This window comes from Triticum urartu, chromosome 3A (genome assembly GCF_056163025.1).
Source record: "Triticum urartu cultivar PI428250 chromosome 3A, HENAU_Tu73, whole genome shotgun sequence".
Lineage (NCBI taxonomy): Eukaryota > Viridiplantae > Streptophyta > Magnoliopsida > Poales > Poaceae > Triticum > Triticum urartu.
The window spans coordinates 414559271-414572718 of record NC_141875.1 but is presented as its reverse complement, the minus strand read 5'-3'; positions in this window follow the sequence as shown (position 1 = coordinate 414572718).

Genomic DNA, 13448 nt, shown 5'->3' with positions numbered 1-13448 from the left:
GGAGGCAGGGGACACGATGTTTTACCCAGGTTCGGGCCCTCTTGATGGAGGTAATACCCTACATCCTGCTTGATTGATCTTGATGAGTATGAGGATTACAAGAGTTGATCTACCATGAGATCATTGTGGCTAAACCCTAGAGGTCTAGCTTTTCTGATTGTGATTGTCTCTACGGACTAACCCCTCCGGTTTATATAGACACCGGAGGGACCTAGGGTTATACAAAGTCGGTTATAGAGAAAGGAAATAATACATCCGAACGCCTAGCTTGCCTCCCACGCAAAGGAGAGTCCCATACGGACACGGGAGGAAGTCTTCTATCTTGTATCTTCATGGCCCAACAGTCCGGCCCATGTCACACAGGCCGGACACCCGAGGACCCCCTTAATCCGGGACTCCCTCAGTGTGCATCCAACTCGCTTGCTCACGAAGTCCTAGGGAAATTTGAGGAAGCCCGTCATTGGAATATACAAGCCAAGTTCTATAATGAGAAATTCCCACTAGTATATGAAAGTGACAACATATGAGACTCTCTATCATGAAGATCATGGTGCTGCTTTGAAGCACAAGTGTGGTAAAAGGATAGTAGCATTGCCCCTTCTCTCTTTTCTATCATTTTTTTGTTTGGGCTTCTTTTGGCCTCTTTTATTTTTTGTAAAGTCTGGAGACTCATCACAACTTGTAAGGGAATCATAGCTTCCATCATCCTTTCCTCACATGGGACAATTCTCTAATAATGATGATCGTCACACTTTTATTTACTTACAACTCAATATGACAATGATGAAGCATGTCATAATAAACAGAATATTGGAATTTGCATGGCAATATATCTAGGAATGGCTATGTAAATGCCATAATAGGTAGGTATGGTGGCTATTTTGAGGAAGGTATATGGTGGGTGTAATGCACCAGCGAAAGTTGCACGGTACTAGAGAGGCTGGCAATGGTGGAAGAGTGAGAGTGCGTATAATCCATGGACTCAACATTAGTCATAAAGAACTCACATACTTATTGCAAAATTCTATTAGATATTGAAACAAAGTACTACACGCATGCTCCTAGGGGGTATATTGGTAGGAAAAGACCATCGCTCATCCTCGACCGCCACTCATAAGGAAGACAATCAATAAATAAATCATGCTCCGACTTCATCACATAATAGTTCACCATATGTGCATGCTACGGGAATCACAAACTTTAATACAAGTATTTCTTCCAATCCACAATTACTCACTAGCATGACTCTAATATCACCATCTTTATATCTCAAAGCAATCATAAGGAATCAAACTTCTCATAGTATTCAACGCTCTTTATATGAAAGTTTTTATTATATCCCTCTTGGATGCCCATCATATTAGGACTAAATTCATAACCTAAGAAAATTACCATGCTTTTTAGAGAGACTCTCAAAATAATACAAGTGAAGCATGCGAGTTCAACAATTTCTATAAAATAAAGCCACCGTCGTGCTCTAAAAATATATAAGTGAAGTACTAGAGAAAATTGCCTAGCTCAAAAGATATAAGTGAAGCACATAGAGTATTCTAATAAATTCACGATTCATGTGTGTCCCTCTCAAAAGGTGTGTACAGCAAGGATGATTGTGGCAAACTAAAAAGCAAAGACTCATATCATACAAGACGCTCCAAGCAAAACACATATCATGCGGTGAATAAAAATATAGCCTCAAGTAAATTTACCGATATACGAAGATGAAAGAGGGGATGCCATTCGGGGTGAAAGTACATGTAGTCCCCATGTGTGATTTTGGTAATTAATGACAATCATTATGGACTAATGTTTGAATTGAGATATACATGTGAAGGAAATTTCCATTTGTAAATGCATGAAGAGTACTGGATGAATTGAAGGATGAAATCCATCAACACAAATATATGCATTGCTACTTGATAATGAATGACAATTCCTATGAATAAACAATGGCATCAAGTTACATATGAAGGCTTGTTCCTTGGCTAATGAAAGAAGAATATTGAATGGATTCGGAATGAATGCCATATACATATAGTTGCGCATCAAGATTGAGCTCAATGACTGAATCGAATATGATCAAGATGAATTCCATGTGACGAACAAGATGTGATCTATATGGAGTTCATTGAAGGATCTCAGAGGTCTTCATGCTTTGGCTTATGGGGTGAGCCATGATGGATCATGATCTTGAGAGAATGATTAAAGAGAAGAATTCTGCATGTGGCTTGAATATAGGATCATGATGAGCTCATATGTTGAGTCATGGATGATTATTTCTTGAAGCAAGTAATTCAAGTGAAGAATTCATTGTGCCTCTCAAGATACTATGGTGGAGCATGAAAACGAGCAAATGATGTCCAATATGACATTCATGGAGAAACTTGATACGTACATAGTGAATTGAGATATTGGTGATCATGTCTTGAAGCAATGAATCATAGTGAAGAGGTCAATAGGGCCTTTAAGACACCAAGATTAGTCATGGAGCAAATATAAATGTTGGCCAAGATGAAGATCAAAGATTGAACTCAAAGATGGTCACCACACAAGCGCAAATCATTGCCCCATGATATCTTGTGGTATGGTGATTCTCATGGACTTACATCAAGAGAAAGATTTCAAGTGCCCATGAGAGGATGACATCAAGTGTTGATGTTCATGGTTGAAAAGGGCAAGTTCAAGCTAGCCACCTCAAAGGATTGCATTCTTGAAGCTTGTGTATGATCTCAACATGAACGTATGGAGATGAATACAATGCGATGCCCCCTACATGGCTTATGGGGGAGCTATTTGAAGCCTTCAACAAGTTTCATGATCAAGATCATTGTTCCAAATTGAGCCAAGCATAGATGTCAACATCAAGCTTAATTGGAATGCTTTAGTCAAAGATATTAGTTCCTTTGGCTTTAGATGTGAGGATCAATGCCATCAAAATGGATATATGCTCAAGAATGAGTTTCTGGAAGCTATCTAGTATAGTTATTTTATGATTCTTGAGTTATAGGGATCCCGCACTATTAAGAGGGGATCAAGGGGGTTAGTGATGGATTTTCTCAAGTCGACATCTTCTATTTCTATTCTTCCTCACATCATATTTCAACATAGGCATATTTCACTCCTATACTTTGCAAATACAAAATGCCTACACATCTATCAAAGAAAATCCAAAGCCAACTAGGCTCCCCAAAGTATATGTCTAACCTTTGCATACTTTGCACCCTCCATTTTGGCTTACCTTGGGTGGTTATCTATGTGAGGACCTGGAGTTTTTCACTAGCTTTAGAGTGAGCCTAAGATCATCAAAATCGGAGTCCGGATGAGAAAGTTATGCGTGTTTTACTTTTGGGGCGACTGTAGTTTTTGTGTTGGCCGGATGTCCAGGACTTGGTAGGATGTCCGGGCTCCGAGGACGCCCCGGATGTCCGGGATCCTCCCGGAAATCCAGCCGTAGATATCCAGAGAGCATGTTGAAATGTTGGTTGTGTCTACCAGATGTCTGACACTTGTCCGGATGTCTAGAGCCCCAACTTTGGCCAGATGTCTGGGACCTGTACATTGGCTATGTTTTCTATGTACGTGTTCACATTTCTCAGCCGCCAGATGTCCGGCCCGACACAGCCACTTACACTCCAACAGCCATATTTGCACTACCACTATATATAGCCTTCTTCCACCCCTGGAGAAGGGAGAGCAATACATTCATATGAACCCTATAACACAAGAAGGCTCCCTCTCACTTCTCCAACACTAAATCTTAGATCCCAGAGAGATTCGTGAGAGTTCTTGAGAGATTTTCCAATCAAGTGATAGATCATCTCCCTCTCCCTCTTGTGACCAAAGGAATTTGTGATTTGAGCAAGTCTTGAGCATTTCCCCTTGATCTTGTTACTCTTGGAGGTTGGAGACTCCTAGGCGGTAGGAGTGCTCCGGTGAGGAATCAACTTGTGCTTTGCCCCCAGAAAGTTTGTGAAGGTTTGGAGGCCGCCTCAAGGTCTACCACTAGTGGTTGAGAAACGCCTTTGCGGTTGTCTCAAAGGGAGAATAGGGTGAGCCTTCGTGGCATTGGTGTGCCTTCGTGGTAACATCCACCTCTCTAACGGTGACTAGCTTACCTCCAAGGAAGTGAACATCGGGATACATCCTCGTCTCCGTGTCTTCGGTTATCTCTAACCCTAGCCACTACTTGTGGTTTACTTTGGTCTCTTGACCTTGCATTCACTATATATTATTGTCCTCATTATATTGTGTTGGCCATTTCCTTGAAGAGATTATTTAGGCCTACACTTTATATCCCGCAATTCATACTTGCTACTGTTGATATATCTTGTGTTTAGTGTGAATTGCCAACTTGTGTCATACACTTACATATCTTGTGATATTGTCAAGTAAGTTTGTGTAACTTACTTGTGCTTGTTTAGTATCCTTGTTGTGCTCACCTCATTTACATTAAGTTGTTGGTGCACTTAGTTGAGCCAAGTATATTTAGGATTTATTCTTGAAAAGTATTCGCTTGGTTTATTTCTGTGTTAGGATAAAGACATATTCGTAGAAGTTGTTAAAACGCCTATTCACCCCCCCCCCTCTAGGCGACATTGTGGTCCTTTCACTGGGGCATCCCCAAGCTTAGATGCTTGGTTGTCCTTGAATATTACCTTGGGGTGCATTGGGCATCCCCAATCTTAGGCGCTTGCCACTCCTTATTCCATAGTCCATCAAATCTTTACCCAAAACTTGAAAACTTCACAACACAAAACTCAACAGAAAACTCATGAGATCCGTTAGTATAAGAAAATAAATCACCACTTTTTGGTATTGTTGTGAACTCATTATTTATTTATATTGTTGTAATATCTAATGTATTCCAACTTCTCCATGGTTCATACCCCCCCACCCCCCGATACTACCCACAGATTCATTAAAATAAGCAAACAACACATAGAAAACAGAATTTGTCAAAAACAGAACAGTCTATAGCAATCTGAAAACTTTGTATACTTCTGTAACTCCAAATTTTTTGAAAAATTAGGACAAGCTGGGAGATTTTCCTATCAATCTTTTGTAAAGAATTCAGATCAAAAGCATGCTTCTATGATTTTCCAAAATTGTTTTACTGAGCGCAAAAGTTTCTATTTTTCAGCAAGATCAAATCAACTATCACCATAAGCCATCCCAAAGGTCTTACTTGGCTCAAACTCTAATTAAAACACCAAAACACAAACTACAGAGGTAATAATGTGTATTTATTGAAAAACAGAACCAAAAACCAAAAAATGAAAATAAAATTCGGTTGCCTCCCAACAAGCGATATTGTTTAACGCCCCTAGCTAGGCATAAAACATAGATCTAGGTATTGTCATCTTTGGTATTCTTTTCCACAGATGTGTTCTCGTCGGAAGATTTTGCAAAGATAACTTGGAACACATTATCCATAGAAATTTTGGCATCATTAAGCTACCCATCTACGTGTCCCCTTTGATTTCCGGCTACAATCCAAGAATATTGTTGATTGACATCGTTGAAAACTTGCTGGATCATATCTAAAACGGGGATTTTCTTTTTAAGGTTTTCATAAAAAAATTGATTATTTCCAAACAAATGTCTCAAAGTATAGTCACTATTGTAAAGGGTCTCATCTATCACCGGTTTTTCACGGTTTATACCATAATGATCAAAAATTTCCCTATCTTCCCGCACTATATGATCAAATTCATTCTTACGAACTTGGGTAGCTATCTTTTTAGCTTTAGGATCCTTTATAATGGGTAACTCATAAAACAATCTTTGCAAGGTAGGATGGGTACAGATAAATCTACTTTCAAATTTCAGAACTAGTGTTGAAATAGCTTCTGCATAGGTTTTAGTTCTTTTAAGTATGGGAGTATCCGCTAGAGGCAGATTGCCTACACAACTGAAAAATTCATGTATATGTTCTTTTCCCATGAAATTCCCTTGTCCCAAAACAAAAAATTTAGCATCCAGATTGCATGTTCATCCAATTTTAGGAGTTAGGCCATCATTTGTTTCTGCCATACCAAAGTCACTCATAATGATGAGTTCAAGCAAACAAAATATTGGACGGAAAAGAGAGACTAAAAAGGCAAATATTTTTGTGTTTTTCTGAAATCCTTTTAGAAGTGGGGGGAGGAAAACAAGAGGCAAATGGCAAATAATGTAATGCAGGAGATGAGAGTTTATGGTGGGATACTTGATAGGCTTGATGTAGATCTCCCCGGCAACAGCGCCAGAAATTCTTCCTGCTACTTCTTGAGCTTGCGTTGTTTTTTTCCTTGAAGAGGAAAGGGTGATGCAGCAAAGTAGAGATAAGTATTTCCCTCAGTTAAGAACTAATGTATAAATCTAGTAGGAGATACATGCAAGTCTGCAATCTATGCACCTGTGAAAGTGCAACTATCCCTGGGTGGTTTTGGTAATTCCTAACAACATATAGCTCATTGAGCTAATGCTACTCCAAGATGAATATTTCAGGAAAGCTCAATGGTTGGCATGGCATGGATTAGAAAGTGAACCCTTCAAAATGCTAAGGATAAAAGATTGGCTCAAGCTCAAAGCACAAGACTCTACATTTTCTATTTTAGTGATCCAAGATCACATTGAGTCTATAGGAAAAGCCAATACTATTAAGAAGGGATGAGGTGCTTGCTCAAAATGCTTAGTGATATGCTCCAAAACCCTCCACTACTTTCTCACATCCACATATATCCCAAACCAAAAGTCAAACTCGGCCCCACCGAAATTTTCTATCCGGCGCCACCGAGTTCAGTTGACATAGCCACTACCAGAAGCCCTAGTCTTTTCGGTCTCACCGATAGGGATGTCGGTCTCACTGAGATGGGATTGTAATCTCTCTGTTTCCCTTCGTAATGTTTCGGTCAAACCGAGATGAGCGATCGGTCACACCGAGATTGCAATGTAAACTCTCTGTTTCCCTTTCGTAACACTTCGGTCCAACTGAGATGAGCGAATCGGTCCCACCGAGTATGCCTGACCAACTCTCCGTTAGTCCATTACCAAAATCGGTCTTACCGAGTTTGTGTAATCGGTCTCACCGAGATTAGTTATGCCCTAACCCTAACGAAATCGGTCCCACCGAGTTGACATGTTGGTCCCACCGAGAATCCTAACATTCACATTTTGAACTAAATCGGTCTGACCGAGTTTCATGATTCGGTCCCACCGAGTTTGGTGATTTGTGTGCAACGGTTAGATTTTGTGTGGAGGCTATTTATACCCCTCCACCCACTCTTCATTCATGGACAGAGCCATCAGAACATGCCTACACTTCCAATACATATTTTCTGAGAGAGAACCACCTAGACATGTGTTGAGGTCAAGATTTTCCATTCCAACCACATAAATCTTGATCACTAGCCTTCCCCAAGTTGCTTTCCACTCAAATCTTCTTTATACCAAATCCAATCCTATGAGAGAGAGTTGAGTGTTGGGGAGACTATCATTTGAAGCACAAGAGCAAGGAGTTCATCATCAACACACCATTTGTTACTTCCTGGAGAGTGGTGTCTCCTAGATTGGCTAGGTGTCACTTGGGAGCCTCCGACAAGATTGTGGAGTTGAACCAAGGAGTTTGTAAGGGCAAGGAGATCGCCTACTTCGTGAAGATCTACCCTAGTGAGGCAAGTCCTTCATGGGAGACGGCCATGGTGGGATAGACAAGGTTGCTTCTTCGTGGACCCTTCGTGGGTGGAGCCCTCCGTGGACTCGCGCAACCGTTACCCTTCGCGCGTTGAAGTCTCCATCAACGTGGATGTACGATAGCACCACCTATCGGAACCACGGATAAAAAGTCTCCGTGTCAACATTGCGTTTGCTCCCTCAAACTCATCCCTTTACCTTCATATGCAATTGTTTTACATTCCGCTGCTATACTCTTAGAATTGCATGTGTAGGTTGATTGCTTGACTTGTGCTATGTTGCTAAAATCTACCAAGAACTAAAATTGGTAAAAGGCTAGATTTTTATTTGGTCAAGTAGTCTAATCACCCCCCCTCTAGACATATTTTTGATCCTACAAGTGGTATCAGAGCTTTGGTCTCCATTTGCTTTGATTTCCATAGCTTTTGGTGGTCATAGCCTTGGTTTCACAACCTAGGAGAGTATGGCGTCTAGCGAGGGAAATTACCACTGTAGAGGTCCTTACTTTGATGGTACAAATTTTGCTAGTTGGAAGCATAAGATGAAAGTGCGTATTCTTGGACATATACCCGCCATTTGGGCTATTGTGTGTATTGGCTTGCAAGGTGAATTCTTTGATGGGATAGAACCAAACCGTGAAGCTACCGCGGAAGAGTTGAAGATGCTACAATACAATGCTCAAGCTTGTGATATTCTCTTCAACGGATTGTGCCCCGAAGAATTCAACAAAATCAGCCGTCTTGAGAATGCAAAGGAAATTTGGGATACTTTGATTGATATGCACGAAAGTACCGACTCCGTCAAGGAATCCAAATTGGATGTGCTTCAAAGTCAACTTGACAAGTTCAAAATGAAGGATGGTGAAGGTGTCGCTGAAATGTATTCTAGGCTTGCTCTCATCACAAATGAGATTGCCGGCTTAGGAAGTGAAGAGATGACCGACAAATTCATCATCAAGAAGATCCTAAGAGCCTTGGATGGAAAATATGATACCATGTGCACATTGATCCAAATGATGCCCAATTACAAATATCTCAAGCCAACGGAAGTCATTGGAAGAATTGTTGCTCATGAGATGTCACTCAAGGATAAGGAAGAGCTTCACAACAATTCAAGTGGTGCTTACAAAGCCTCATGTGATGCTCCCACATCATCAAGCGAGAAACAAACCTTCAATGAAGAATTGAGCCTAATGGTAAAGAACTTCAACAAGTTCTACAAGAGTAGAAGCAAAGAAAGAAGTTCCAAGTCAAGGTCCTACAATGACAAAAGATCTTCTAGTCGTGAGCGTAATTGCTACAATTGTGGAAGACCCAGACACTACTCCAATGAGTGTACGACTCCCTACAAAAGAAGAGAAGATTCTCCCAAAAGAAGAAGTAGAAGAGAAGAATCGCCACCAAGAGAAAGGAGGAGTAGAGATGATCGTTATGAACGAAAACCCTCTCGGAGAAGCAAGGATTCGGAAAGGAAAGAAAAGTTATCAAGGAGCTACACAAAAAGAATACATCAAGCTCATGTTGGTGAATGGGTACCCGGCTCCGACTCCGACAATCACTCCGAAAGAAGTTATCACTCTGACTCCGAATATACTCAAGATGAACGTGTTGCCGGTCTAGCACTTGTGTCAACCAACTCCTACAACATATTTGACTCACCAAATGAAGGAATTGGAAGGTGCTTCACGGCCAAAGGTCCAAAGGTAACACACCCCGAGTATGTTGATTTCAATAATGATGAAGATGATTTGCTAGGTGATGATGATTTACTTGTTGACAACCCTAGTGATGAAAACTATGATGAAACATCAATTAATAATGCTAATCAAGATAAAACGAATGATGATGATAAGAAGGAGATTGAGTGTCTAACTAAAGAACTAAACACTCTTAAGTTAGCTCATGAAACTACCTTGGAAAATCATCGAGAACTTTTGAAGACTCATGATAAGCTATGATTTGAAAAGCTCAACCTTGAGCAAGAGCATGAGCTTTTAAAGGCAATCAATGATGATCTTCACGAGAAAAGTTCTTCTTACATTGCCAAGCGTTTACTCTTGTCTACTTACATGCCACAAGTTAAATCTAGCAACAAGAGCAAGAAAGATTCTTCATCTAGTAGTAACAACCATCATGCTAAATCCAATATCGTTGCTTCTAGTAGTTCTCTTGATTCCACCAATGATTCTCTTAGCCAAGTTACACTTGAGCAAGAAAATAGCTTATTGAAGGGAATTATAGAGAAAGGTGTTTACAAGAGCCTTGCCAGGAGTAGGCAATTTGAGGAAATTGTACGCAAGCAAGGAAGACACCAGAAGAATCAAGGTGTTGGTTTTGAACGGAAGTTCAATGCCAATGGAGTTGAGTGGGAAGAAGATCAATACCCCAAGACGAAGTTTGTTCCTCAACAAGAGAAGTATGATCCTACTTCTTTCAAAGGGACACAAGCTCAAGATGATCTTCCACCACAAGACCACAAGCAAAAAAAGGCAAGGACAAGCTTCAAGAGGAGATTGATGCATTTGAAGAAGCACCCAAGGCCTTGGTCAAGTGGGTTCCCAAGACCACATTAAGTTCTACTTCATCAAGTACAACTACAACTCCAAGGGTGCCCATCAAGATGGTGTGGATCCAAAAAAAGAAGAACTAGAGAGTTCTTGAGGGTGACTCCGCCAACATACTTCACTCTTATCATTTTGGCGAGGACAAGTGCAAACAACTTCCATATCTTGCACTAGTTCAAGGAGTCACAAACCCTCTTGTTGGTAAGATAAGGAACAAGGTAACCTAATGCCTTCATGGACATCATCTTGTGTATGCATCACTCTATGTCTATGGATATCCTTGTTTGTTCCTTGTGGGACTAACCCGTGTAGGTTTTGAAAGTGCAACTCACTCCAAAGGATTGCTCCAAATGATCTACATCAACATTGAGCATCTACATATTCAACACCTACATGAAGTCATCATCGACAAAACCCAAGGTTAGTTCATCCCTCTTAGGGGGGATATCACATATAGGGGGAGCTTTACTCTAACCAATTGAGCTAAAAGCAACTCTAATGGTGTGAACACAACAATGCTTTATGTAAAAGTGGTGACCCCACTTGTGCTTAAACGATGAGTATGACCTATGATCAAATGTTCTCATTTGACTCCTAAGTCAATATACTCATATATAGATGACCTAGTCATCGCCAAATTGCTTGATAGATGCTAGAGTGTTTGTGCATGCTTTGTCACATATTTCATTTGCCATTTTATTGTGTGAGCATGTTGGTTGCATATTTTACTCATTGGAGGACATCCATTTGTTGTTTTGATTGTTTGGCTCTTTCTCTTTTGCCAAATGGATGGACAAGAATGCCTAAGAACTCCCTCTAGCTATCTATGATTTCCTCGTCTCAAACTCTATTCATGCTACATCACAAAGTTTGATCAAGTCAGATTCGAACCACTCTGTGTGAGGAGCACTCGGAGTTCCCGATTTGTCATAGACTTAAACCTCCAAAACCTCTTTGTGCATCTCGGTCTGACCGATTCATCCTTTTCGGTCCTACCGAGTCACTAAGTTGATCTAGGGTTTTTCAATCTCGGTGCAACCGATTAGAACCTTTCGGTCACACCGAGTTGCAGTAACTGCTTGCAGTTTTGCATCTCGGTGCCACCGAGTTGTTCCACTCGGTCACACCTATAGGGTCAGGTTATATATACTGACGGCCAAAATTTGGAAAATTTTCCAAACCTCCTAGCCCACGCATAACCTACTCTGCCTCCTCGGGTCTCCGGATTGTCCTCTCATCGCCAGCGACCTCCCGCCGCTGGTCTCCGCCGCCGTCAACGGAAATCTTCACTGTCGTTGCTGCCGTAGCAAGTTCGTCGCCGAACTAGGGTACAAACTTGATCATTGTGCTAATCCTTAACTCCGATTCTTAGCACATTGCTTTGCCATGATCTTTGCCTTGATTGAAATCATCTTGTCCAGCGAAAACATCTCGTAGATTAGTTTTGATTTGAAAATTTAGGGTTAGGTCTCCGTGGAATTCATCTCGGACCGACCGAGTTGTAGAAATTGGTCTCACCGGTTTTGGCTTAAGCCACAGCACACGCGTTTTCGGTCTAACCAAAAATTGCAAATCGGTGTGACCGAGTTCAATTCTCTGTGAAACCCTAGCAGTCTCGGTGCCACCAAACTGTGACGCGGTCTGACCGAGTTCACTAGTTTAGGTCCAAAAAACTGCTTCGGTATCACCGAGTTTACAAATCGGTAGATCTGAAATGCTTTCTGTGAAGAACTAAAACTAAGTTTTTGAGTCAATTGTTTTGCAAAACTCCTGTACTTTGTGATGCTCATCTACTCTACCTCATCTATAATCTATTCACGGGGTCTGCTGGCAGTTTGCCTGGATGATGTCTGACCAAAGTGACAGACAGAACAACTCTGAGGAGCAGGTTCAACTGAGTGAGGGCACTAGTCCCTCCAGTTCATCTGATGATGGCAGCAGGAGCACACCAAGTAACTTGCCAAAGGCAGCCACCAGAACAAGAAAGAAGAAGACCTCAGATTCAGAGGATGAGGATTATGTGGCTATTGAGGAAGAAGTCAGCTCCAAGAAAAAGGTGCTGAAAAGGAGTATGGCTCAGCTGCTACAGTCAAGCCAGGGATGCATAAGAAGGCACCGGCAAAGAGAGTCCCCATGTCTAAGGCCAGAGCATCCACTGCTAAAACCTCCAAGCCATCTGAAGAGGCAGTTGGAGAAGGCAAGAAAAGGAAGGAAAGGGTCAGGAAGACCACTGCCAGAGTGCTTGGCAGATCATCAATTATGAGAGATGGTGATGAAGAGGAAGAGGATGCTGCACCAGCACCCAAAGCTCAAAAGCTCATGGGAGATGCAATCAAAGTAGGGGCTGCTCCATCTAAGACCAAAGCTGCTCCCAAGGCAGCTGCTCCAGCTCAGAAGCCCAAGAGAAGCACTAGAAACATTTCTGCTAAGGAAAAGAACAAGGCCCCAGTGCCTGAAGCTGCTGAAGAAGATGAAACTCAAGTGCTAAGGAAGCTGAAACCCAAGATCCCTGACCACAATGATGCACATCCAGTTGCAGAAAACATGAAAATCGGGAAGGATGCAGGATTGAGACTATGGAGAGAGTCTGATCCATATGCTATCAGGAGAAGAACTGCTGTGGACTACAGGTTTCACACTAAGGAACAGCAGGACTTCTATGAGACAGTGTTGCTTGACAAGAAGCCCATTGTGTGTGATATGAGATGGGTAGACTGGAGTACATCCAGAAGAATGAAGATCACTATCCTGGAGTGTGACAGTTTTAAGGCATGTGGAGTTGATGAATTCATTGCATAAAAGCTCACCAAGTGGAATGATGAGCTGATCATGCAGTTCTACTCCACTGCCCATATCTGTGTAGATGGGAAGATCGTTTGGATGTCTGAGGGTACCAGGTACCAGTCGTCTGTTGATGAATGGGCTCAGTTGATCAATGCCCAAAAGAAAGTGAGGATGACTTGGATGTATATGCTGAGAAGAAGAAAGACCACAACACAAGGGCCAAGATGTACAAGGAGATCCCAGATGCTGCCTTGGATACACATAAGTTTGGATCTGTCCATTACCTGTTGTCTGGTCTGCCAACAATCAACTGGATATTAAGGCACACACTGCTACCCAAGTCAGGTGATCACAAGATGATCATAGGACATGCCATCAACTTGCTGCACATATTTGATGTCCCACAGAAGTTTGGTCACCTGTGGGACAT